A 22,634-nucleotide genomic window follows, 5' to 3' on the forward strand; every position below is an offset into this window, starting at 1 on the left:
TTTCCATGGCCTTGGGACAGGAGAGGTGTCAGGCTACAAAGAGGCACAGATGGAAGTGAATAGGATTAAGCAGTGCTGATTAACCGTAAGTATTTTTTCAGTAAGGTAATGGCACTTAAAGAAAAATAGGCAGAGGGGGAGGCATGGATAAGAGAAGGAGGATATGGCCTTGCTAACTTCTTCCATCCATCGTCTGAGGATGATCAAGGCTGAGATGGGTCACCCATCTCTGTGGGCTCATTCCCACCAAATTGTCACTTGGCTTCGAAGAAAATTAGTCTTGAAGCAAACCCCTGTACCCTGCTGCTGCTACTTTAATGGTTAACAGAAAAAGACATGGTCCTTTGTATAGATAGACCGCAAATCCACTTGAGCTAGTAGCAATGCCTCCAATAGGTTTTGGATCAAGTCTATGCAGTGCAAGAGCTTCTCAATTTTTTTTAACTAAAGTGCATGTTTGTTTTTTTTGTTTGTTTCTTCTGCAGGTAGAGGTGATTCCAGCAGGTGTTCATGGCTTTCCTGCTAGACCTCCTCTGGTGGTAAAGGCCATATGGAAATAAATCCTGCTGGCCTTTAAGTGGAAAGACTCTTTGTTCATCACACAAGGTTCTCCCAGTTTAATTTCTCTTATAAAATCTTAGATACAATAAACACAGCTTTTACTTGATTCCTTTCTCATCTAAATGGATGACGTTATATTTTTTTATAATCAGTTACTTTGACACTGTAAGAACAGCTCTTGAATCTGAGGAGGCAGAAAGGCTCTTCTGAAAGAACTGTGTGTAGAATCCATACTGTTGTGATCAGAGACCTACGGAAGAGATTCTTGATGTGCAGAATAACTGAGCTAGTTTCTGATGTTTTGATCGATCTGTGTCATACAATGGACTTTGTCTCAGACCGACAGATAGTTTTAATTAATCTAGAATGTATGTTTTCTACTGGCATTTCTATGTGATTTATCTCTCCTCTCAACAGCTTCCTTTGTGTTTGTGAGGTTCTGAAACATTCTAGCTGACAGCAAAAGGATGTCAAAGTGGTACTGCCTTATCTTGTTGAAATTCTACTGTTTATATCAATGCTCCTCACACCCTTAAATAACCAGTTAGGTCAGAATCAGCCTACAAGTGTTTTAATTTTCCTCTCAGTTTACAAAGGCAACTGTACAGGGCAGCCTGGTGCTTCTGCACCCACAGTAACTGGGAGCTCTGGGATCACTGCAGCTGCTGGTGACCCCCATACGCCACCCAGCTACCATCCAAGCCTTCCTCACACTTGTCCACAACCTCCAATGCTGCACAAAGAAGGCTGAGCTAATCCAAAAAAGGAGGAATTTCCAGCTCCATTAACTTTACTGTAACCTGAGAAAACTCTTTTCAGATTATTTGCAGGCAAATTGCTCTCGCTGCTGGCTGGAGTGGAGCTGACAATGCTGCCTTTCCTACTGACACCAACTGCCCACTCATTCACAAGCAGCCCTTGCTTTGCAGCCCTTATTTTTCCTAATTACATGATCAAAAGAAGCCAGGGTAGCGTTGCTTGTGAGATATTTAAACTTCTGCAAGAAATGGCTTGGCTTTAATGGGTGTTTTCTCCTATGAATGCAGTGTTCCTGTTTCCTGGATGGTGAAGAGCTACTTACTGATTGGATAGTTGTAGTCTGATAAAACGTAGTTTACTTAAAAAAATAATTCCAAACCTCTGCAAACACACAGGTGCTGTCATCCCAGCAGTGCCGCTGAAATACCAATGAACTGTTCTCTCGGCTGTTTTTCCAGCACTACAAAATTGTGACGATGATTTTAGTGATGAAGTATCTAGTTAATGGGAACTAGGTTATGAGTACATTTATCCTGCCTTCACTAGCAAATAGACATCAAGCAGAAACAACAACCCCTCTGCTCTCCTCTGTGCAAGAACACAGGATGCACTGCGCTGCATCCCCAGCAACGCACTGGGTGCTGCTGGGGCACAAGTGGAGGAGCAGCATCGGCTGATCTGCTCCTTCTGCTGCTCTTTGCTGATTGTGGCTTAGTCTGTGCCTCGTGGTCCGAGAAGGTGAGACTTGCCTATCGCTTCCTAAATATTTTCTTCTTTAATTATTAATTTTGTGTTGATAAGGAAAGTACAATTTCTCAACCAAGTGACCATCATGGGGTTTGGTTTGGTTTTGTGTACATAGAAACAGCTAATCAAGTAAAACTGCAGTATTTTAGCTGAGCAAATACATGTTCATATGTATTGTACAGTTCTACTGCCTGGCACGCAGAGCTGGCCACGCTGGCTGTCTGTGAAGGACGACAGTGGTGTGAATCTCTGGTCTCTTTTTCCCAGCCTGATATCCTAGCACAGGTGATGTTTCATTATTCTCATTTCACAGTAATATTATGGTTTTCAAAGAAAACGAGTTGCTCCATAGGTGAGGTGAGTTATGGAGAAACTCTCAAGAGGAGGAGCAGAGTGCTGTTTTCATGAACTCAGTTGTTGCACTTGTGGGCACGTAATGGAAGCTGGTTTGATTCTGTATTTGTACATGAAGTTGAAAAGAACTGAGTTTTCACCCTGAAACTGTTCAGCCACCACAGGAACTTGGTTTCCCCCAGGTTGTGCTTTGTTAGGTGCTGGGGAGCAACAGTCTGCTCCTGTAATGCTGAAAAACAAGCACGGAAAATCTCAGCTGGCATAATTATCATCAAAGTCCTGGGTATCTGGCTGAGCTGCATTCCAGCTGGAGGGAGGTAAAAATGGGGAGTTTTGTTTAAAATAGACATCACGGATGTAGCATGGAGGGAACGTGCCTGAACAGAACCTGGGAGGAAAACAACTCGTGCACACATCTTCTGGGGAGGCTGAGCGGTGGATTCAGCCTTCAAGTCAGTAACTTTGATCCCATTCCACAAATAAACATGACAAACTCAGCGAGACATCAAGCCTGCGGACCAAAGACCATGGCAGTTACTTCTAAAATCATATAAATGTGGTGGCAGGACCTCTGTCACCAAGTACATTGCTGTCCAAAGCAGCCCAAATGGTTGGGGTATCAAAGCTGCAGGAGAAATGATCAAGCAGATGATTTTATTGTGAGCTGGATTTTGAAAAGGCAACAGTCCAGTCGCTGGATCCACACAGCATCTGGGTAGGAGCCAGAGCAATTTAGGAGGCTTAATAGCATGATTATTTTTATATCATATTACATAATGCATATTTATTTGTAAGAAATTGAAGTTCATGAAGTCATGTTTAATGCAAAATCTGCTACTTCAGCTCTACAAAAATACATGCTTTATTTATATGGGTATATATGGCGAACACATGGATGCCCTATTCCAGGGAAAGAAAACCTACCGCCATGTCTAATTTGTGATAAAGCGTTCAACAGCTCATTAACATGTTTAATTTTTCAGTTTAGAAAACAAAATGTCTCTAATCAGACAGGTCAGGGACTGTTTGGGGCACAATACTGTAACGACCACCGTTATTTCCCTTGTGGATACCGTAAGACCAGTGGTCAAAGATACACGGAAAAACATCTTTTAGGAGTGCATTTCAGTGAACTATCACTTCATCTATCTACATGAACTCTCAAATTTTGACTTCTCTTTGCTGAAAAGTATTGTAGCCAGATCAAACTATCACGGAAGTATAATTGCCAAGTTTTGAGTAAGGTGTGAGTAAGCATTCAGAAGTTTGAGGACTTTTCTACACCATCTTCAAGCTTTTTAAAGCTGAAAGATTTTCTTGAACAAGTATTTTTATAACGTATCAGCAATTATGAAGATAACAATCAGCATGAACAACCTTTCTTGTAACAATTTAATTCGGCTGATTGTTACTTTGGATAGAATTTTTAGATAAAGCTGGATTTAAAATAGTCTCCATCACCATCTTTTTTGATAATTACACCTACAGAAAAATTCTGTTTGAATCCCGAAATCTGCCATGGCTGTGGCTGTTCGCTAAGTTTTAGACTGTTGTAGACTAGGGTGGAAAATTGTTGCCCCCAACATTAAATCCTGACTTTGTTTCTGCACGCTGTGCTGTGGCTTTGCACATCCCACATACACGATGGCGTAAAGGTATTCAGAAGTGGTACAATAGGGAGTATTTCCATATCTTGTCTCCTTGAACTATGTCCATATAACAGGATGAGGTTGGATTTAGTTCCGTCAGGACGTTTAACTTCTGCTTCTGCATGGGAGGGAATGATAAAAACAGCGATGATTTGCGCACTGTCAAGTATTAATAAGAAAAAGCTAATTCCTTTATTTTCACAGAAAAATATCTTTCTCTTGCCAGCAGTTCCTCTGCTCTGCATGGATTCATCCCAGCGACACTGAAATGCCACCGGCAGTCGGCACGAACACACGAATTGCAGGTAGGTCAGGCCACAAGCTTGGCTAAGGGGAAAAGAGAAATCTTCCCAATCCTATATAGATCACCATCTTGCAGATAGCGTACACATAGAAAAATTAGAAAGAAAAATAAAGGATCATCTGTAAAGTCATCACAACCCACTTTTGCACAACACAGCAATGAAATGTAGGTTGACAAAGTCTTCTAAAGGTGAATACTAAACATCAGTGATCAAGAATCTGGAATTACGTCTCAAAAAGGGCTTTTACTTTGCAGGTGGGTCCCATGCATTTCTCCACAGGTCACGGTAGAGATTACATTTCAGGTCAGCAGCCTAATGAGGAGTTGCCCTGCCAACTGAAGGAATGCCATATGGCTTTTTTTCCCTACTTAACACATTATGAAAGCTAAAAGGAACAGTGCTGGGGCTGTCAAGAGTTCCTGAGGTAAACGGGACCAAACGTGTGATGCAGTTTGTGAACAAACGTTAAGAAAATTAGTTTTGTACCAAGCAATACTGTTTTTCTGCTCTTTTAACAGATTCTGACAGTTATTGTTTAGCATAGCTTGGCAACATATAAAAAGTTTCGTTCTCTAAACAAGACCCCACTTAATTGTTTACTAGCATCTCCTTTTCTGTTTGATATAAGTAGAGGCAGCTTCCACACTTGTTCTGCCAAACGAAGAAGGCATTGAAAATCGGAATAAGTCCGATGGGTAGGTTGGCCTCTCTGATACTTCCAGGGAAATCAGTCCCTCGCACACGGGGCATTCATTGCCCTGTAAATACATTGTGATCAAAGAGCTACAGATCTGGCACACAGGTGCTGCACATTGCGGGAAGAACTACCCAAAGTTTGAAAGCGGAACCCGATATGGGTGTATTTTTGAGACTGCCTCGAGTTCAACTGGCAAATCATTGACAAAAATGTTAGCGTCCAAAAAGCATAAAAATTTAGACATTTTTGTTATTTAAAGAAAAATCTATCAAAGTTGTTTTGGGGCTTGTTCTGTGAGTCTGTCTGTCTCCCTCGCTTTTGCTTTTTGAGCAGGGGGTTGAGAGGCTGGTGAAGGGACAGACTCCAGATGTCAGGGGCAAAAAAATACAGACCAGAACTGATCCCGACAGAGAATGTTCTGAATCAATGGGCTCCACAGTCTGAGCTCCGTTGCACAAAGGCATTATCTGTGCCAGGAGCGCTGCTGCCTCCTGACTGTATTTGTGCTGCGGCTCATTCCCGTTCGGAGCTGGGAGGAAGTGCCCTGGGTCGCCGTGTGTTCAGCGAGGTAACCCCAGGGTCAGCTTTAATTGCTCTAAAAGGTGGCACATGGCAATGAATGAGCTCTAATGATTTAGATAGTATCTATTTCACATCAAGAAGTTTCCACTCTGAACAGACCTAATCGAAAGTAATCTGAAAATTAGGGAAAATAAAAACCATGCCCACAATGACCTAAATACCTATTTCCTTGAATTTTATGCCCTAAATAACCTTATTCCTGGGAAGTTTAATTTTTCCCTTCTGCTAAATATACAATTGCCTGGGAGAAATGAATGGTCATAATCAAGCTTTTTAAAGCTGCAACTGTTAAAATATTATTGTTCTAATAAAATTTGGGGGAAAAAGAAAACAGGATTGTGGGGGGGGAATGAATATCCCCAGGCTGTCAGAGCGAATGTCCATGGGAACTCTACTTACGCAATACTGCTTTCACATTTTTATGTGTGTATATGTTTATATATTTTATATTATTTACGTATTTATATACTAATGTATACATTTTTATATATGTATATGAGTACATATATACACACAAAGCGTGTGTATGTTTATGCAGAGTGTGTGTGCGTGTATACATATGTTCAGGTATGAGATGTTCACTATCCTTGGTTTCACCTCCTGCTTTCACCACTAAATAGTGATTTATCTTCTCAAAGAAAAGCGTGATTCTTCCTCAACCTTGCTTTAGCAGGAAGAGTGAAAAAGCAAAGGAGAAGCCAAGGTGATGCGGAGTGCTGGGCTGACAAGAGAAAAAGACCTCAAGTTGTGCCAAGGGAGGTTAAGGTTGGATCTGGGGAACAATTTCTTCCCCAAAGGGCTGTGGTGCATTGGAACAGGCTGCCCAGGGCAGTGGTGGAGTCACCATCCCTGGAGGGTTGGACAGAGATGAGGTTCTCAGGGATGTGGGTTAGTGCCAGAGAAAGGTTATGATTGGACTTGATGATCCTGAGGGTCTCTTCCAACCCAAATGATTCTATGATTCCACGAATGTCCCTGTCAGGAGCGATGTGCTTATGTCCACCTGAGCCGCCACCACCATCTCATCATACATGTCCTGTCCCATGCTTGTGCGTTATGCTCCCTCCCCAGCCTCTGCACCCTTGTGTCCTTAGGCACAACATGGATTGCATGAGCTGTGCAGTCAGAAGATTATGGGATGTCCACAGCCAGATGTTTGCTGAAGAGCTGCTGAAGGTTTCACAGGTGAGTTCAGGTGACGCTGTCAGGTTGGGCATCTCTGACCCAGCCATGTACCAGCAGGGTCAGGACAACTGCAGTTTTTGCCCAGTGTTTTGTTGCATGTCAGATGCAAACCAGGGGAAAGCAGAGGTTTTGTTGTGTGTGCTGTGTGCAGTTGTCCTGCTCTCTGCATTTGGTCAGATATTTCCAGGTAAACCTGTGATGCACCGATGTTCAACCAAGCCATGTTGTCTGATATTGTTGGACTTTCTGTGCTCTGGGTAATTTGTGCTGGGAAATCATAGAATCATAGAATGGTTTGTTTGGGTTGAAAGGGACCTTGAAATCTCATCCAGGCCCACCCCTGCCATGAGCAGGGACATCTTCACTATTTTAACCATGAATGTGGTTGTAAGCATAAAGATGGTTATAACCATATAATCGTAACAATAATGGCTTGAGGAGTACAAATAGTACTTCAGGATTTTTTGAAGATAATTTCATGGCTATTTATCTACAAATTAATTTTATTTATGTTTTATACACTTTGTTCAGAAGTTCTAGCTGTGGGGAAGAAGGTTCTAATGGTTTATGTGCTAAACTAAAAAGACCTTGTGAGAACTGAAGATCAAGGAAAGGAAAATGCATACAGCATTTTGGCTGCCTTCTGGGGGGAAGCAATGGAGAAGCACACAGTGATCCAACACGTGCACAGAAACGTGCCAAGTGCACGATGGAAAACCATTTATTTCTGTGGTAATCAAGAATTTTCTTGCAATTGTTTGTCACATTGAATTTAGAGTAGCAGCTGTTTCTTCTCACCTGTGTAACATCTTGGTGCTGTTGTTTATTTCTTTATGGCATTCCTGACATAAAGCGCCATCCTCCAGCTGGTTCTGGGTGATGCTGGTGCAGCTGGGAGTGGGTCAGGATGTGGCACGGCACAGACCTGGAGTGGCAGCAGCCACCAAGGTCCAAGCCCTTATGGCTGCCCACTGAAAATGTAAGGATAATGAACAGAACCCCAGTGGGTGTAAGATATTTACAGAAAGAAAGAGAAATTTAGGGGATGGAGAGGTAAATGCCCTTGTCTGTCTGGATGACACTCCCCTGTCTGTCCCACAGCCCCAGCGCTCTCTGGGGATGGAGGATGCTGCTGATGTGCGAGGCCTGAACCTGTGACACAAGGGGCTGAAAATGGGGCCACCCAGCCACCTTTCTGTGTTAAAAAGTCCCTTCATTTCTTCCTCTGTTACCATCTAGGCATCTTATTGCAAAACATGGACATTTTAAACTATAATTTGCATCTGCTGAGCTATTGATCCTGATTATGTCTGAGATTTGGGAGTTTCCCAAACACAATAAGTGTGTTTACATGCAGTAGTCGGAGAGGAAATTACATGTGAAAGCACTCAATAAGGAGATGGTATTTTGTTGCAATTATACATAAGCCTTGTGTTTACATGGGGTTTTTAAGGAGAATTCAAAGCATATCTCCTTTTTGTGATGCATCAACAAGCATATCAAATGATTGTTCAAAAAGCTTGTGCTTTTTGCAAAAATAGAAACCAAATGGCTGAGTAATTTTCCAACAGAAAAAAAAAAATCCTGCTATAGCAATTCCATGGTCTATTTAAAACTCCTTTATAAAACCTTTTAAATAATAAAACTCTACACTCCCAATTAAAAAAAAAACCTACTGGGTCTGCTGGTTTCATGTTTCTAAACATAGTCGGTTGTAGGGCCACTATATGAACTGCATCTTGTTCCCTCTCCAAAGATTGCATGTTCCACTGCTTCTCTTCTGCAGTTGTTCCTCTGGCCTGCCCATCTCCCTGATGTGGGGACAGTCCCACGGGACACCCTGCATCCCACATCCTTGACACCTCTTCGGAAGTGGCTGAGGGGCTTTGAAGCAATTTTATTTCATCGCACTTGTGTTGTGCAGTGCTGGGGCAGGCTGACTGTCACCAGATGAGTCTCCAGCCCTCACCTGAGCTGGAAAGAGGAGGGGAGAGGGGAGGGGAGGGGAGGGGAGAGGGGAGGGGAGGGGAGGGGAGGGGAGGGGAGGGGAGGGGAGAGGGGAGGGGAGAGGAGGAGAGGAGAGGAGAGGAGAGGAGAGGAGAGGAGAGGAGAGGAGAGGAGAGGAGAGGAGAGGAGAGGAGAGGAGAGGAGAGGAGAGGAGAGGAGAGGAGAGGAGAGGAGAGGAGAGGAGAGGAGAGGAGAGGAGAGGAGAGGAGAGGAGAGGAGAGGAGAGGAGAGGAGGAGAGGAGGAGGAGGTTGTAAACTTTCAGCTAAGAATGAAAGGTTTCCTTTTGGAAGGGGTAGCTGGAAAACAGAGGAATTTTTCACGTTTCTTGGCTTTCTGTTTCTTCCATGGGGAAATACAAGCTCCTGTGGCCACAGGGTTCCACAGCGCTGCTGCATCTTCCCCTGACCCTGTCCCAGGCTGTGTCCCTGTCCCCTGGAGCTCAAGCTGCTCTGCACAGCCCCAGCCAGGAACTCCAAGCACAGGGAGCATGTGGCTGTCTATGAGTGATGTAAGGAATTCATACCTTTTCATTAAGATTTCCTCTGTTATAGTAACCACTCTTCTGGTGGCCAGTACAAATTCTCTTCCATCACACTTGAACCTTGACTACTCACGGGCTATCTCCAAAGGCCACATCCAGCCTCTGGGTTCGTGTTACAGAGGCCCCTTAGAAACAATTCTCTTTTTCCCTGACAGAAAGGTCTGGTAATTCAGCCTCAAAACAAACAAGTTAAACACATTACAAACTAAACCCATTATCTTCGTACTTCCATTACAGCAGCCCGCCAACGAACATTGTGTGTAAACAGGCAGATTGGCTGATTCTCCCATTCTGTAAACAGGATCCGCAGCACTGTGGAGCGTGTGGCACCTCTGCTGTCGTATCCATCCCCTGCAGCAGCCCAGGACGTGGGCTGGCGGTGGCAGCACGGGGTCCCTGAGGGCAAACAGGCAGGATTAGATGCAGTTTAATCATTTGCATGGGGTTAAGTCAATTGCCAGGTTTGTAGCTGTGCATGCCTGAGCTGGGTTTGGGAACAGCTGCCTATGTAGGTCCACATTTATTACAAACAAAATCAGTTTTTGTCTTCACCATGAAGATACAAATCAGTTTATATCTTCACCAGATCTTGCACTGACAGCTGCTTCAAGCAAATGAGGAGGTCTCACTCTTACAAGTCTCATGGTTTTCCCTTGTGATGGTGTCTCATAGTGACTTGACGCTGACTTCTACTTGAACAGTGAAGATCCACAGTACTTAATTGTCAGACTCCAAATTTCCAGCCCACCTCTCTGACTCCACCTCTGTGCTTAGAGGTATCAGCACTGCATGTAAACCAAGCAAGGTACCATTCCATATACCTAGTGATGGCTGTAATAAATCAGAGGAAACCTTTGTGATTTAAATCTTCTGGCATGTGTTTCTATGTTTAATACTGTTTAATGAAAACTGCTTTTCTCATGTGCCTGTGTACACACACATTTTTAGCCATATTTTTCCAATTACTTTTGTATGGCAGATCACATTCAAATGAGTCTGAGTCTGGACTGACGGCAGCTAAGAGCACACAGACATTCTGCATGCACTTGCGATATGCTAAAATCTTTTCGTTAATAACAAAGTCACATTGTTGATAATTTTCTTTTGCAAGGGAAGATTTAGAGGCCTGGCTGTTTAGATAAAGAGGAACTCCCATGTAGTCCCAGACTCAAAACCATAATATTTCTTTTGCTGTGTATCAAGTGATTTCTCCTGGATGGCACAGTGATCTGCCTCAAAAGTAATGTATGCTAATACCTCTACCCCTACTTGACTGAGGCACAGCTGACAGAGCAAGACAAGACCTGGAGTGCACTTTCCAGAGGAGAAAGAGTAGACACAATTCCATCTACTACCTCATGTGAAACTCGTGGCAAAGTGCAAGTCACTTGGATAGTTTTGGAGTGGGATTGAGGGATTGCTCTTGTTTCTGGAACCACTTTAGCAACCCCAAGCTCCAGAGGAAGCACCTGATGGTGATATCTACACATATCTAAGCATCTGCAGAAGACGGCAAAGCAGCAGCTCGGGGTGGCTGGTGGAAGAAGCTGTTGTCTGTGAGTGAAGACACTTCCTTTTCCAGATCCATTATTTTTCCTTTCTTTCCTTCCCTCTTTCCTTTTTCCACAGCAGATCTCAGTTAGCAGACTTGGTCTCCAGCTCAGTATAAGCTACCAAATGTGTATTTGATTCTCCTTTTTTTTGCTGTCTCTACACCCTCTCTCATTCACTCAGTGTGGAAGTACAGCATATAGGAGACATGCTGGGATGAGGCTGACCGGTCATTTGAGTGCTGAGCGCTTGCTTTCCTTTGAACCTGAGATGAACAGAATGTCTTCAAAATAGCTGGGCATCTCAAAGGCAGAAATGTTTTTCTGATTAGTTTCAAGTTTATAACTTTCAAATTCAATCAGAGAAAGCATTTTTGCTCCTTTAAAACCAGACTTTTCTGATCATCATCTTCCTCCAGCCACCATTATTTCCAAGCTGCCAGGACCAGGCTGGTAAGTGCTGCTGTGGTGGAAAAAGTGGCTTAAAAATTATTTGATAGCATGGTCTCAAGAGGAATCTCATGTCAATAGCTTCCACTTTTAATTTTTGTTACTTCGAAGGGTCCTTTCCCTGGCAGTCCTCAGAAATGTCCCTTTGCCTCTGGACAGATACTACCCAGTGCTGCAGAGTGGAAAGGGACTGACTGAAGTGTGTGAAATCACCCAGCCCATGGAGCACCCACAGCCCAGCCAGCAGCACCCAGCATCACAGAGCCACCTGTCCCAACCTCTAACCCTCCACATCCCCCCAGCTCGCCAAAACAGGGACACCACATGCCAAGCTCAGGTTTATACCCTAGTTTTCCAGGCTGTTAGAGCTCCAGAAGCATCCCTGGAGACATCCCAGGCCAGGCTGGACGGGGCTCTGAGCAACCTGAGCTGGTGAAGGTGTCCCTGCTCATGGCAGGGGTGGCACTGGGGGAGCTGGGAAGGTCCCTTCAACCCAGACCATCTGTGATTCTACAATTCTGATGGTCAAAGCAAGCTGCTTAGCCCATGCCATGTTTGTCTGCAAGGAAATGGGATGTTTGTGTTTATTCAAATTGATACTGATGGATTGCACTTTTGTTCCATTTAACAGCTGTTTAGACCATTTTATACCACAAAAGGAGATTAAGATCCAAAGTACTGTAGGGTTGTGTTATGAATAACAGCCATTTAATAGCAATAACAATGAATAAGAATTTAAAGTACAGCTTTTAGCTATTGTTATGTTCAAGGTCAGTTTGTTTTTCCTATAAACAAATACACACATATATTTCATATGTATGAAGGAAAGGACTATAAGGCAAAGTGAGGTCTTTCTGGAAAAAGCTCCTCAACTATTCTAGATTTCTCATTCTAGCAACTCATTATGGAAAATAACATTTAGGATCAGTGTGATGTGTCTTGTGAACCTGCAGGTAGATCTGAGCTCAGGACTCCCACCGTGGAGCTGTGCAGAAAAACTGCAGCCAAATCACACACGGGTCCATCAGCCACAAGCTCTTTGTCTCATCGGAAAACTAAGCACATTTTTTCCAAGAGAAATGCCTCTTAAATACTGCATCCTGCCAGTCTGCCTTCAGTACACAGAATTAGCTGCTTGTTCATGGGATGCTGGCAGTAACAATGCTCTAAGAAATAGCAAACCTTTAACCAGCAGCAGCAATGGCACTTCTCTCCATTGCTTCCTATTGCACCCCTTGCTCAGATCTGGAGCTTAAGCCAAGCTCTGCCTTGGGAAAGGGATCTGGGCCAAGGCTTATCTCACCCGGCACAATGTGTAAACAGGGAAAGATTAGAGGACCGCAGGCACAGAATGCTCTGTTTATTTATGCCTGTGCAAATCTATCCTGTGCACACGTAGCAGGATTAATGCGCCTTCCCGGGACAGTCGCGTGCAGATGAAGTGCCTCGCCTGGCCAGGCAGTGGCTGACCGTTTAGGGACAGGGTGGAGACAGTTTTCAGAAAGAAATCTGCCTTGACTTCTGTGTAGAAATAAATTGCTGCTGGCCAGAAATAACTATAATGAAGTCTGGTGGTTCCTTGTCACAACTGGCTAGCGCAATGAAGAAGATAATAGTTGAAAATACTGCTTTAAATGTGAGCCACTCATTTATTTTGTATAAATACTCTGAAATTAGACCATATACAGAACACTAAAGCATATAACTATTACATTTTAAATGACTGCTTAAATCCAAAGGAAAAAATACTGGGTTCTTACCCTGTCTGACAGGTGGCTTACTTCTGATCCCACCTCTTAATCTTCAAAGTCATGTTTTCTTTCAAACTCAGTTATTCTGTTTTAAGAGGCAATTGGGTTATGTAGGACAATGTATTATGAAGCATAGAGTGCACTGCCGGCAAATAAAGCATTTTTTTTTGAAAAGAAATTCAGGATCAGTTTGGTGACCTGGTGACACCACGAGACATATCCATTTCAGAGGTTTGTGAGGTTGTGGTGGGACAGTTCTTATGTATTGGCAGTATTTAACACAGATGGAATTGTGCACAAGTAATGAGCTACCAGAGGTTCTGTTGGTAACATCCCAAACATACCTTGCTCCTCTTTCTCTGCAGGGGTGTTCCCAGTGACATCGCACACTGCAGGAACATCAGGGACATCAGCGAAGGTGACAGCATGGGCCGGGCTGCAGCACGCTAGTGGATGGAGGTGGCGGTTGGGTGGGAATTTCCTGGGAAGCATCGTGCTGATCATACAGGGTGAGGTGCTGGGGCTGAGGCTGAAGCTCTGCTCCTTACTCAGTCCTTACCTGCACATTTAGTCTTGTATTAATATTTATCATGCTCCTTCTTGTATGCATGGAGCAGCTCACCTATCCGAAAGGGCTCTATTGCCTGAGGTTTCCAGGCCATTTGTGTGCCCGTGGGTGCACGATGTTTGTGGCGATGTAGGAGTACGGCCTCAACTTAACAGAGTGGAGGCCACCACCATCTCATTACTTCAATGAAATGGCTTCTGTGGGTTTCTTCCTCCTTGGTGTGCAGTTATACTGAACACGGAAGATGTCCCTGCTCATTGTAGAGGTGGTTGGACTAGATGATCACTGAACGTCCCTTCCAGCCAAAACTATTCTATGATCCTCCCTGCTCCTTCTTCCCTCTATTGCCAGAAAATGCTGCTGCAAAGAGCACAAGCTATAGATGTACAACCAATGTACGTACCTTTTTGGGGAGGTACAGCTGCAGGAAAGGGATGGTGGTGGTGGCTGTGATGTTGGTGGCAGCTGTGATGTCGGTGGCAGTTCACCTCCAGCAGCGGCCCTGATGGCAGCAGTTGCAGTGTCACACTCTGCCCGTACCAGGACAAAAATCCCTGCCAAAAACAACTGGAAACCCACAGTCAGTCTTCCAGAACCCAAGGATATCCCTGTGCAGACACACAAAGAGGCACGCTGTTATCCAGCCTTTTTGTCTAGTGCAAGGTAAGCATGAATTAAAAAACCACTTCCTGCCCAAGTTCTACAGATCTATTTCTCCCCCCGCTCCACATTTAGCAAACCAAGATTGTTAAAACTCAGGGAAGTATTTCATGAGGTTCCTGTTGGGTAATGATTGAATTGGTGTTGCTTTTGAATAAAAATGACAGATGAGGGAGGTCAGAAATGGTCTAGGAAGGGTACTGCTGTCTAGTTTGAGTTACAGGTTATCCAGCCTTGCCAAAGCAGAGGGGATGGAGGAGAGTAACCGTGGTGTTCATCAACAGTCATCTGGTTATTGGTGTTCCTTAATGTATTGCTGAGAGACCAGTGGAAGGTTTTGCAGTGAGTGCTGTACAGAACCACAGCATCAACACCACTACACAAACAGGGAGTTTCTTTTAATGGTAAAAGCAAAATCTGTAGAAACTAAAGAATCTGCTCTTTTTAACTCTGAGCATCAAAATAATGAGGACTTCTGATTTACTTGCTCATTTGCTTTTGTTATAGGTGACGTGATATTCTGCATAGCAAGGAACATGCTCAGAGGAACAAGCTGTATTTTCAGGTACACAGAAGTATGACTCTGACCCAAAACCCACAGAGGTTGGTGGAAATCTTCAGCAATGTTGTGTCAATAGTTCACAACGCTGAGATTTTAGAGTACATTGGGGAGTGAATGTGAAGGGTGACTTGGACAGTAGAGCTTCTCCTGTCATTTCAATGGTTTAGACAGCTGGTGAGCAGGCAGCCCAGATCACCATGGGCACACGAGCAATCCTCAGACATGTTTGCCACAACAGCATCTCCAGGAGACATATTGTATCACTTGTGTTCATATCAAGTCTTATGAAAAGTCAGTTTGGGGCTCTGACAGTCTACAGGTATAGTAATTGAACTTCCTTTTCATCTAAAGAGCTATGAGAACGGTCATTTTTTATCAAGAGGAGGGCACTGTAACATGACAGCTCTAGAACGTGAAGGGTGCTTGGGTGACACCAAGAGAAGACTTTCATGGCTTTTTCTCACTGGAGTATACTTGGAAAGTGCACAGAAACTGGGTTGGTAACAGCACACGCAACATGGGGTCCCATGGGATCCCATGGGATCCTGTGGGGCTTTGCTATCTAAACAGTTGAGATCTGTAGGGATCCAGCCAACCACATGGGTTGTCCTACCTGAAAAATACTCAGCAGGGCTCTGGAAGGAACAAAAGTACGCAGGGCTATTTGGGACCTCAATGGAAACACAACTGCAATGGGGGGAGTGAGCCACCGTGTTTTGAGAAGGAGCTGACGTGAGGACTGAGTCATTTTCACAAGATAAACCATCATATAAACAGACTCCATATACTACTGTACCCTGAAAACATACTGAAAATAATTTCATAATTAATTACTTTGCCTGGATGTATTTAATTTCCTGTTCAATTTTAAGCATTGGACAAACAAACTCTAGTTTTGTTTTGTCTTGTTTTGTTTTGTTTTTTTAATAGCCAATGTTCCTTTCTGTTTTTCAAATCCTACTTGTGACATTGTGCAGAAAAAAGTAACCAGAATATTCTTGGAGATTTACAGGGTTTTTGCCCCATTGCACATAGGTCAGAAGCATGTGAAAAGCTGTGATTCTGAAGGTCACACATACAAAGGAGAGTTGCTTTCTCTTTGGACATTTGTGGCTAGTGATGGCTTTGGCCAATGCTGGATGCTGGCGGCCTAAGCAGCAACTAGAACCTTCCTGAAACAGCCCTGGATCAAGCAGGAGATTAAGAAAAGCATTAATGAGCAATGTGGATTAAATTTGTCTGGATGTTAAGGGGGCAAAAAGTCAATTTACAGTGGTTTTCAAAGGGCTCTGTGATAGACAAGCTACAATGAAAGTGTCTGGCAATGGAACAGTGTCTTGGAGAAACTGAGGCGTGTATCTAGAGAAAAAGAAAAGTTTCCTTTGTCTCAAGAGCAGAAAACTCACCGAATGTGATGAAGGTTTAATCCCTGCAGATGGTCTGAGGCCACAGCATCTTTATTCTCTTCTCACTAGCATCTGTCAAAAGGTTGTCATCGCTGCTTATGCCAAATGGCGGACAGGGAACAATTTGTGTAAAACCTGCTCAAGATAACAAGCTCGTTAATAGCTTATATTCTCTGTAAGCGGGCAAGGTACACTTAGCTGTGACAGTTTTCTTTCAGTGGGCTGGGGAGCTGTTATCAGCTGTGACAGGGCAGAACCGGTGGAATGCGGGGAACAAAAGGCCCAGACAAAGGGAGCACTTTGGGTCTGGAGCGTGTCTGGCTTCCTCTGGCTTCCTCCAGGCCACACAGTGACTGGCGTAGGGTCAGATTCCTTACTCTAATTAATATTTCATTCTCAGAGTGAGTTTCAAGTTATCCCTTGAGACAAGTTAAAGGTTTGTACATTTTGAGGTAAAGTAACAAGGCTGGTGAGCTTGAATTAAGAAAATATGTTGAAAGGAGCTGTTACCATCTCTAACCTTGGGCAAGAGACATGCAGACCATAGGGCATGAGTGGACGTTTTCATTGTATAACTTGTTCTTTGTCCTATTTTATGGTCTATTCCAATAAATTTATACATAAAAGCTGCTAGGAAACATTCACCCCTTCTTCCCTTTCTACCTCCTCTGAACTGGTGCATCTGATATTCCATATTTTGCAGAGGTGTTTGTTTTCCAAACCAACCCACCAAATGTATTTTATGACAGCAATAAAACAAAGTGGCTATGCAGCTGGAACTGCTGAGTTCAGCTCAGAAAGTGAAAAAAACGGCCAGTGCAGGAGAGTTTCTGCTGCCAGCAAGCGCAAGGAGATAGATAAAGCAGGCTGGTGGCCATCCAGCCTTCATGGCCAAGACCTGCATGAGACAGTGGTGTAGGACTGTACAGATCTGGTACATCGGGCACTGCAGTAACAGAATCAGACCAGTCATTACCAGCACGATCTTAACCACCTAAGTAGCTAAAGGATGAAGCTGTGTCACTCATCACAGGCCTCAGCTTTAGGGTTCTCTGTGCAGGACAGTGGGAGACAGAAAGGCCAATACTGGCAAAACAGGCAGAAGTGATTCCTCTGAACTACCACAAGCAAGACACTGGCCAGCCTGGGAATGGTGTGGTAGCCAGGCAGGGCAGCAGCACCCTCCCACCCCTTGCCCCAAGTTGGGCACCAGAGCCTGATCCTGGCCAAGGGGATGGACCCGCACTCACCATGGAGGAAGGTTACTCCCGGGAGATGGGTGAGAGACGGTGTCCCTGCAAGCTGAGGTTGGTTGGAGCCGTCTGATGGCTACGGCACTGTCTCAAAGCAGAGCTGCTCTATCCAGCGTTTTCTCATTCTCTTAGCCCCGGGTTGTTGTCAGGCAGCAGTCTCTTAATCCAGCTGTAATTCCTCAGGATAGAGCTTGCTTGAGAGAGAGAAGTCATTACTGATCTCAGGCTGGTAAACTGGAGGTGCAGTAAGAAAAGTGATGCCACTATGTGTTGAATGGTATACCTGTGAGTTTATCAACTTGAAGAAAGTCCTCCCTGGTTGTGCACAGAGAGAGGCACTTAATACATCTAATAGCTCCCAGGACATTCCTATACCATCTCGTTCACTGTTGTGTTAAGGACCACTACAGCATTCTGCTCATGCGTCACTGGATGACATTACCCTGCGTATTATGGCCACTGACACACCTAGTTAAAAAAATGCTGTGGTATTCCAGGGGAAAACAGTTAAATTATTACTGTCCATTCACCAAAGTCTGGACCCTATGCGAGGAGCCGTGCTCGCATTATTTGCACAGTTTCCTGCTCTGGTGCACCTCACCTGCATGGAGTGTCCCACCTTCACGTGCTGCATAGCACTGCACGTTCTGTTTGGAAGAAGAGGTTCCTGAGAAAAGGCCAATTGTTCCACACCACAAACGTGAGGAGATGTTCCCCATAGTGCAAAACGGACGAGAATGAAGATGTGTGGGAGGGACTACACAATGGCCTTGTGCTATAAGTCTTCCTGTTATGTCAAAGAAGCCAACACTCAGACTTTGTTCCAACTCCCTGACCGAACCATCACCATGAAGGGGCCCTGCACGCTCGCATGGTCCTCGCAGAGCTGTGCAGCCCGAGTGCAGAGTCTTGGTGAAGTGACGGCAGGTTTTGTGTGATCTCGAAGCAATGTCTGCAGAAGAGCTGTGGTCACAGTAGGGGTCTGGCTCATGGTGACTACTGGTCTGTCCCAGGGAATGGTGAAAAACGAGTGACGAGCACAGGACCAGGGTGAGGAGCTGAGCCAAAGATGCCCTGGTGACCTCCGGAAGAAAGGGTGCATCGTGTTCTCCTTGGGCTGCCGAAAAAAGCTTTTTAAGCAGTAAATGACAGAGTAGTATAAACACGAAGCCTTTCAAGATGCATCTCCTTGTCACTTAGATGACTGCTAATTATTAATTTGCTGGAGTTGAAGGTGAGAGGAAGACTCGTAGTCTGCGAATACCTGCAGCGTGCGAAGGGGGAGCCAGGAGTGAGCCCAGCCCTGGCTGGCAGCTCGGGCTCCTTGTGTCTTCTCCGAGAAGTGCCCCATGGAGCTGAATGTTTAGTAAATACAGTTAGCTGGGAGAAAGAAGTATGACAGTTTGACAGCAGAGTGCCCTAAAAGCGGGCCTCAAAGTGCATCTTCCCAGCAGACTGGAAACAGAAGGAAATCTAATTAATTATAATTATTACACTTTTAAGAGAAGAAGAGAAGCAGGCTTTCTCTCGTATACAGAGAACAACTTCAAAACTGTTTACACAAATGCTGTGAATTCTGCGGGTTGGGTGCTCCAAATCCATGTCAGATGTTAATGGAAAGAGCGGCGGTGCAGGATGGCACCGTGCCACTGTTTTGAGTAACAAACACACTCTCTGCAGTGCAGTCTGCCCTGAGCGGAGATGAAAGATGAACGGTGGGTCTGCAAGACAAACGTGAAGCTGTGCCAAATGTCCGTTTTTGAGTGATTCTTGTCAGTTTAAAGACAGAAACAGTAGAAACCCAAATGTTAGCAATCATTTACCAGGAGCAGCCAACAGCCTTTCTGCACACATGGACAGAAAATACCTCTCTGGCAACAGCATCCTTTGCATGTTGAGCAGTAGATTCATGAATCTCCAGTTGCCAGTCACTGTGAAAGTAAAATGTAAGGTGCAGTTATTGTCCCTCCTGCAGGTAGCACCACATTGGTAAAAAAATGAATTAAGAAGTATTATTTCACCTATGTCTGCAAAAGTGCCCAACACAGCACCCATTAAGCCTAGCGAGACCTTAGGGTGTTTGATGTCCGCAGTCAACTTGACAGCAGTAAATGTGGAACATTCTGTGGCCTCTTCATATGCCCATGGGGCACATCAGGCTTTCCCCTGATGCACGTGGACCCGGGCAGGCGGGAGGCAAGACATGGACCTGCTGGAGAGGGGCCAGAGGAGCCACAGGAATGATCCGAGGCTGGAACAGCTCTGCTGGGAGGACAGGATGACAGAGTTGGGGTGTTCAGCTGGAGAAGAGAAGCTCCGCGGAGACCTTAGTGTGGCCCTTCCGGAATTAAAAGAAGCCGACAAGAAAGATGGGGACAGACTTTTTACCAGGGCCTGTTGTGATAGGACAAGGGGTGATTGTTTTAAACTAAAAAAAGGGGAGATTCAGGCTGGGAATGAGGAAGGAATTGTTGCCCATGAGGGTGGTGAGAGCCTGGCCCAGGTTGGCCGGAGAGGTGGTGGATGAACCATCCCTGGAGACATCCCAGGCCAGGCTGGACGGGGCTCTGAGCAACCTGAGCTGGTGAAGATGTCCCTGCTCATGGCAGGGGTGGCACTGGGGAGCTGGGAAGGTTCAAAATGCAAACCATTCTGTAGTTCTATGCTAAGGCAGCAGGATCTCTGCACAGCTGACCTTGGAGCAGAGGTTTGGGGCAGCATCTGCCAAGCGCAGCAGGAAGGCAGAGGAGCTGGGACAGTCCAGGGGCTGCCAGAGGTATCATACTCCAACTGCAGTTGTACAGGCTGTATTTTCAATGTGAGATATTGTAAAGAAAAAAAACAGAAAAGTGGCTTTTCTATCTTGTTGGCACCCAAACAGCTTTCACTCATGATTGGTGGAGAGCCCTGCCAAGGAGCTGGAGCGAGACCAGAGCAGTGCCAGGCGCCCTTGGTCTCTGCTGTCAGCACGAGGTGTTTGTGCTGATGGGAAGCACCGAGCCAGCCAGGAGGTCACCTGGGCTGGCCCCTCTGTTTTCCTGTCTGTGCTCTAGTTTTCACATTACATTTGTGTAGGATAAGAACTTGTCAAATGCAGAGCCCTCTGGAGCTTGTCTAAGAAGGGCTGGAGGAGTTGCCTGGAAATGGAGTCAACCGCACAGGGTAGCAGCCCATCTGCAGTGACAAAGACACTATCACACTTCTACCAGGCATGCGTAGTGAGTACCAGGATTGAGCTACACACCTCGTCAATTGGTGCACAAGCTTATGGCTGAAAGACACGGGCTGTTTTGGGGGCCTGAGGAAGGGCAAAATCAGTGCAAGCAAAGGAAGCAATAACAATTCAGGAAACAGGCAAGAGATTTGAAATGACTGGACAGAATCACAGGCTGATGAATGATTTGCAACAAGCCTTTAAATGCTCATCCTGGGGAGATGACTGACAAAGCCAAGACAAACCATGAGGAGAATGGCAAGAAGCCCCTAGCAACCCGAGAGGCCAACACGGCAGTTCTTCCTGAAATGTCGTCATGGAAATACTCAAGAAGCAGCATCCAAAGGATGTTTGTAGCACTGGCCTCAAACCTCACTACTGGCTATGGGTAAGGAAGGGTAAGAAATGCTTTGGAAGGCTTTCTATAGGTGTCCAAATGGGACTTGTGAAAGCCTGGATCCTCCTGGCTGAGCCTGGGGATGGGGACAGTCGAGTTCCATGCTGTATCGTCCCATGCCAGTGCTGGGTTACCATGAAGGGGAGCTGCAGCAGCGACTGTCACCTCTTGTCGCTGGATGAGAGCTGCAGCTCTGTACCCTTTTGCCAGTGCTCTGGCCCCTTTACACTGCAGCAGCTACACACTGCCATGTTTTCTGCACGGACCGGGGGACTTGCAGTGGCCTCCTCAGGCTGCTGGCAGCCGTGCACTGGGATAAGTCCCAGGGCATCCTCAGCTGCACTGTAATAAGCCTGGGAACAGAGGCCATACATCTCACCCAGCCTTAGGAGGTGCTGGGCATTTAACTACAACAGCTCCTATTTTCTAAGCTGTGATGGTTTCTGAACTGTGAACTCCCCCAGCTGGCGAACGCCTGCTATGACCACCAGCCACCCCACCTCCAGGCCAGAAAGGCTGTGAGGACGTATTGCAAAACCAAGCCCAAAATCTCACCTACATCCCGGGATCTCCGATCAGTCGGAAGCCAGAGGGGACATCTGAGCGATGCGTGTCTGCAGGACGATGCACTGACAAGGCCCACCAGAGCGAGCAATGTGTTAGCACAGCTGTCCTGTCTGTCATTGGGGCAGAGCAACAAGGTCAGCGTGTGTTTGCAGATGTCACATGGTTGGTGGGGTTTGTCTGTCTCACGGTCTCAGCACTGTGGGATGCTGGACGGGAATGTGAGAGGAGCCAAACCCCCAGCAGCTGCGGGCACAGTAGCTTATCTATCAATGCTCTACCATAGCCCTGAGGGAACATCACACCCAGGCTGCTTCGAAGTGTGACTTCAAGAGAACACAGCCACATAACCTGGCCCGTGCCAGACGTTTCAGGTCACTTGCATATTCTTTTGGGCTTTGTACATAAAAGTCTCTATACATAACACATCACTTACCATCCCTGATGGAGCTTCAAGCCTTCTTCTGAACACACAAAAGTGTCTGGAACATGGCTGCACAGCAACAATGGGAAAGTGGTGTCTACCAAAGAAACTGCTCACCTGCTCAGCAGTGCACACCCCACACGGTCTGAGACGCTGGTCATGCTGCTGTGGTTCTGCCAGTGTCCAAGCCCAGGTGAGGTCTGCAGCCAGCAAACATGGTACTCCTGCTCCACACCGTGTTCATGTGGGCACCCGCCTGCTCCAGCACTTGGTGGAGGTTGCCAGGAGCCAAAACACCTTTCCAACAGGGCAATGAAACATCTTTTTTTGGATCGGATGGGCAAGGTAAGTGAGTCAATGCAAGATGTTTGGTGGGAAAACACAGGCAGGAGTGGAAAGGGGGAATGTGGACAGGACACATTCCTCCTGGCAGTCGTTTCCCCACTC

At 45.5% G+C, this 22,634-nt stretch overlaps 1 long non-coding RNA gene across 3 annotated transcripts; it reads left to right on the forward strand.

Moving 5' to 3' along the window:
- The first annotated feature begins 495 nt into the window (after positions 1-495).
- LOC139828693 (uncharacterized) lies at positions 496-13,634 on the forward strand. Of its 3 annotated transcripts, XR_011740606.1 has the most exons (5): positions 496-606; positions 4,297-4,375; positions 6,749-6,839; positions 9,975-10,193; positions 13,505-13,634. It is a non-coding gene; the product is annotated as an uncharacterized lncRNA (long non-coding RNA). The 3 variants fall into 3 exon arrangements; XR_011740605.1 differs by lacking the exon at positions 13,505-13,634 and having other exon boundaries at positions 9,975-10,229; XR_011740607.1 differs by lacking the exon at positions 13,505-13,634 and having other exon boundaries at positions 4,300-4,375; positions 9,975-10,229.
- Positions 13,635-22,634: the final 9,000 nt, after the last annotated feature.

This window comes from Patagioenas fasciata, chromosome 10 (assembly GCF_037038585.1).
Source record: "Patagioenas fasciata isolate bPatFas1 chromosome 10, bPatFas1.hap1, whole genome shotgun sequence".
NCBI classification, from domain to species: domain Eukaryota; kingdom Metazoa; phylum Chordata; class Aves; order Columbiformes; family Columbidae; genus Patagioenas; species Patagioenas fasciata.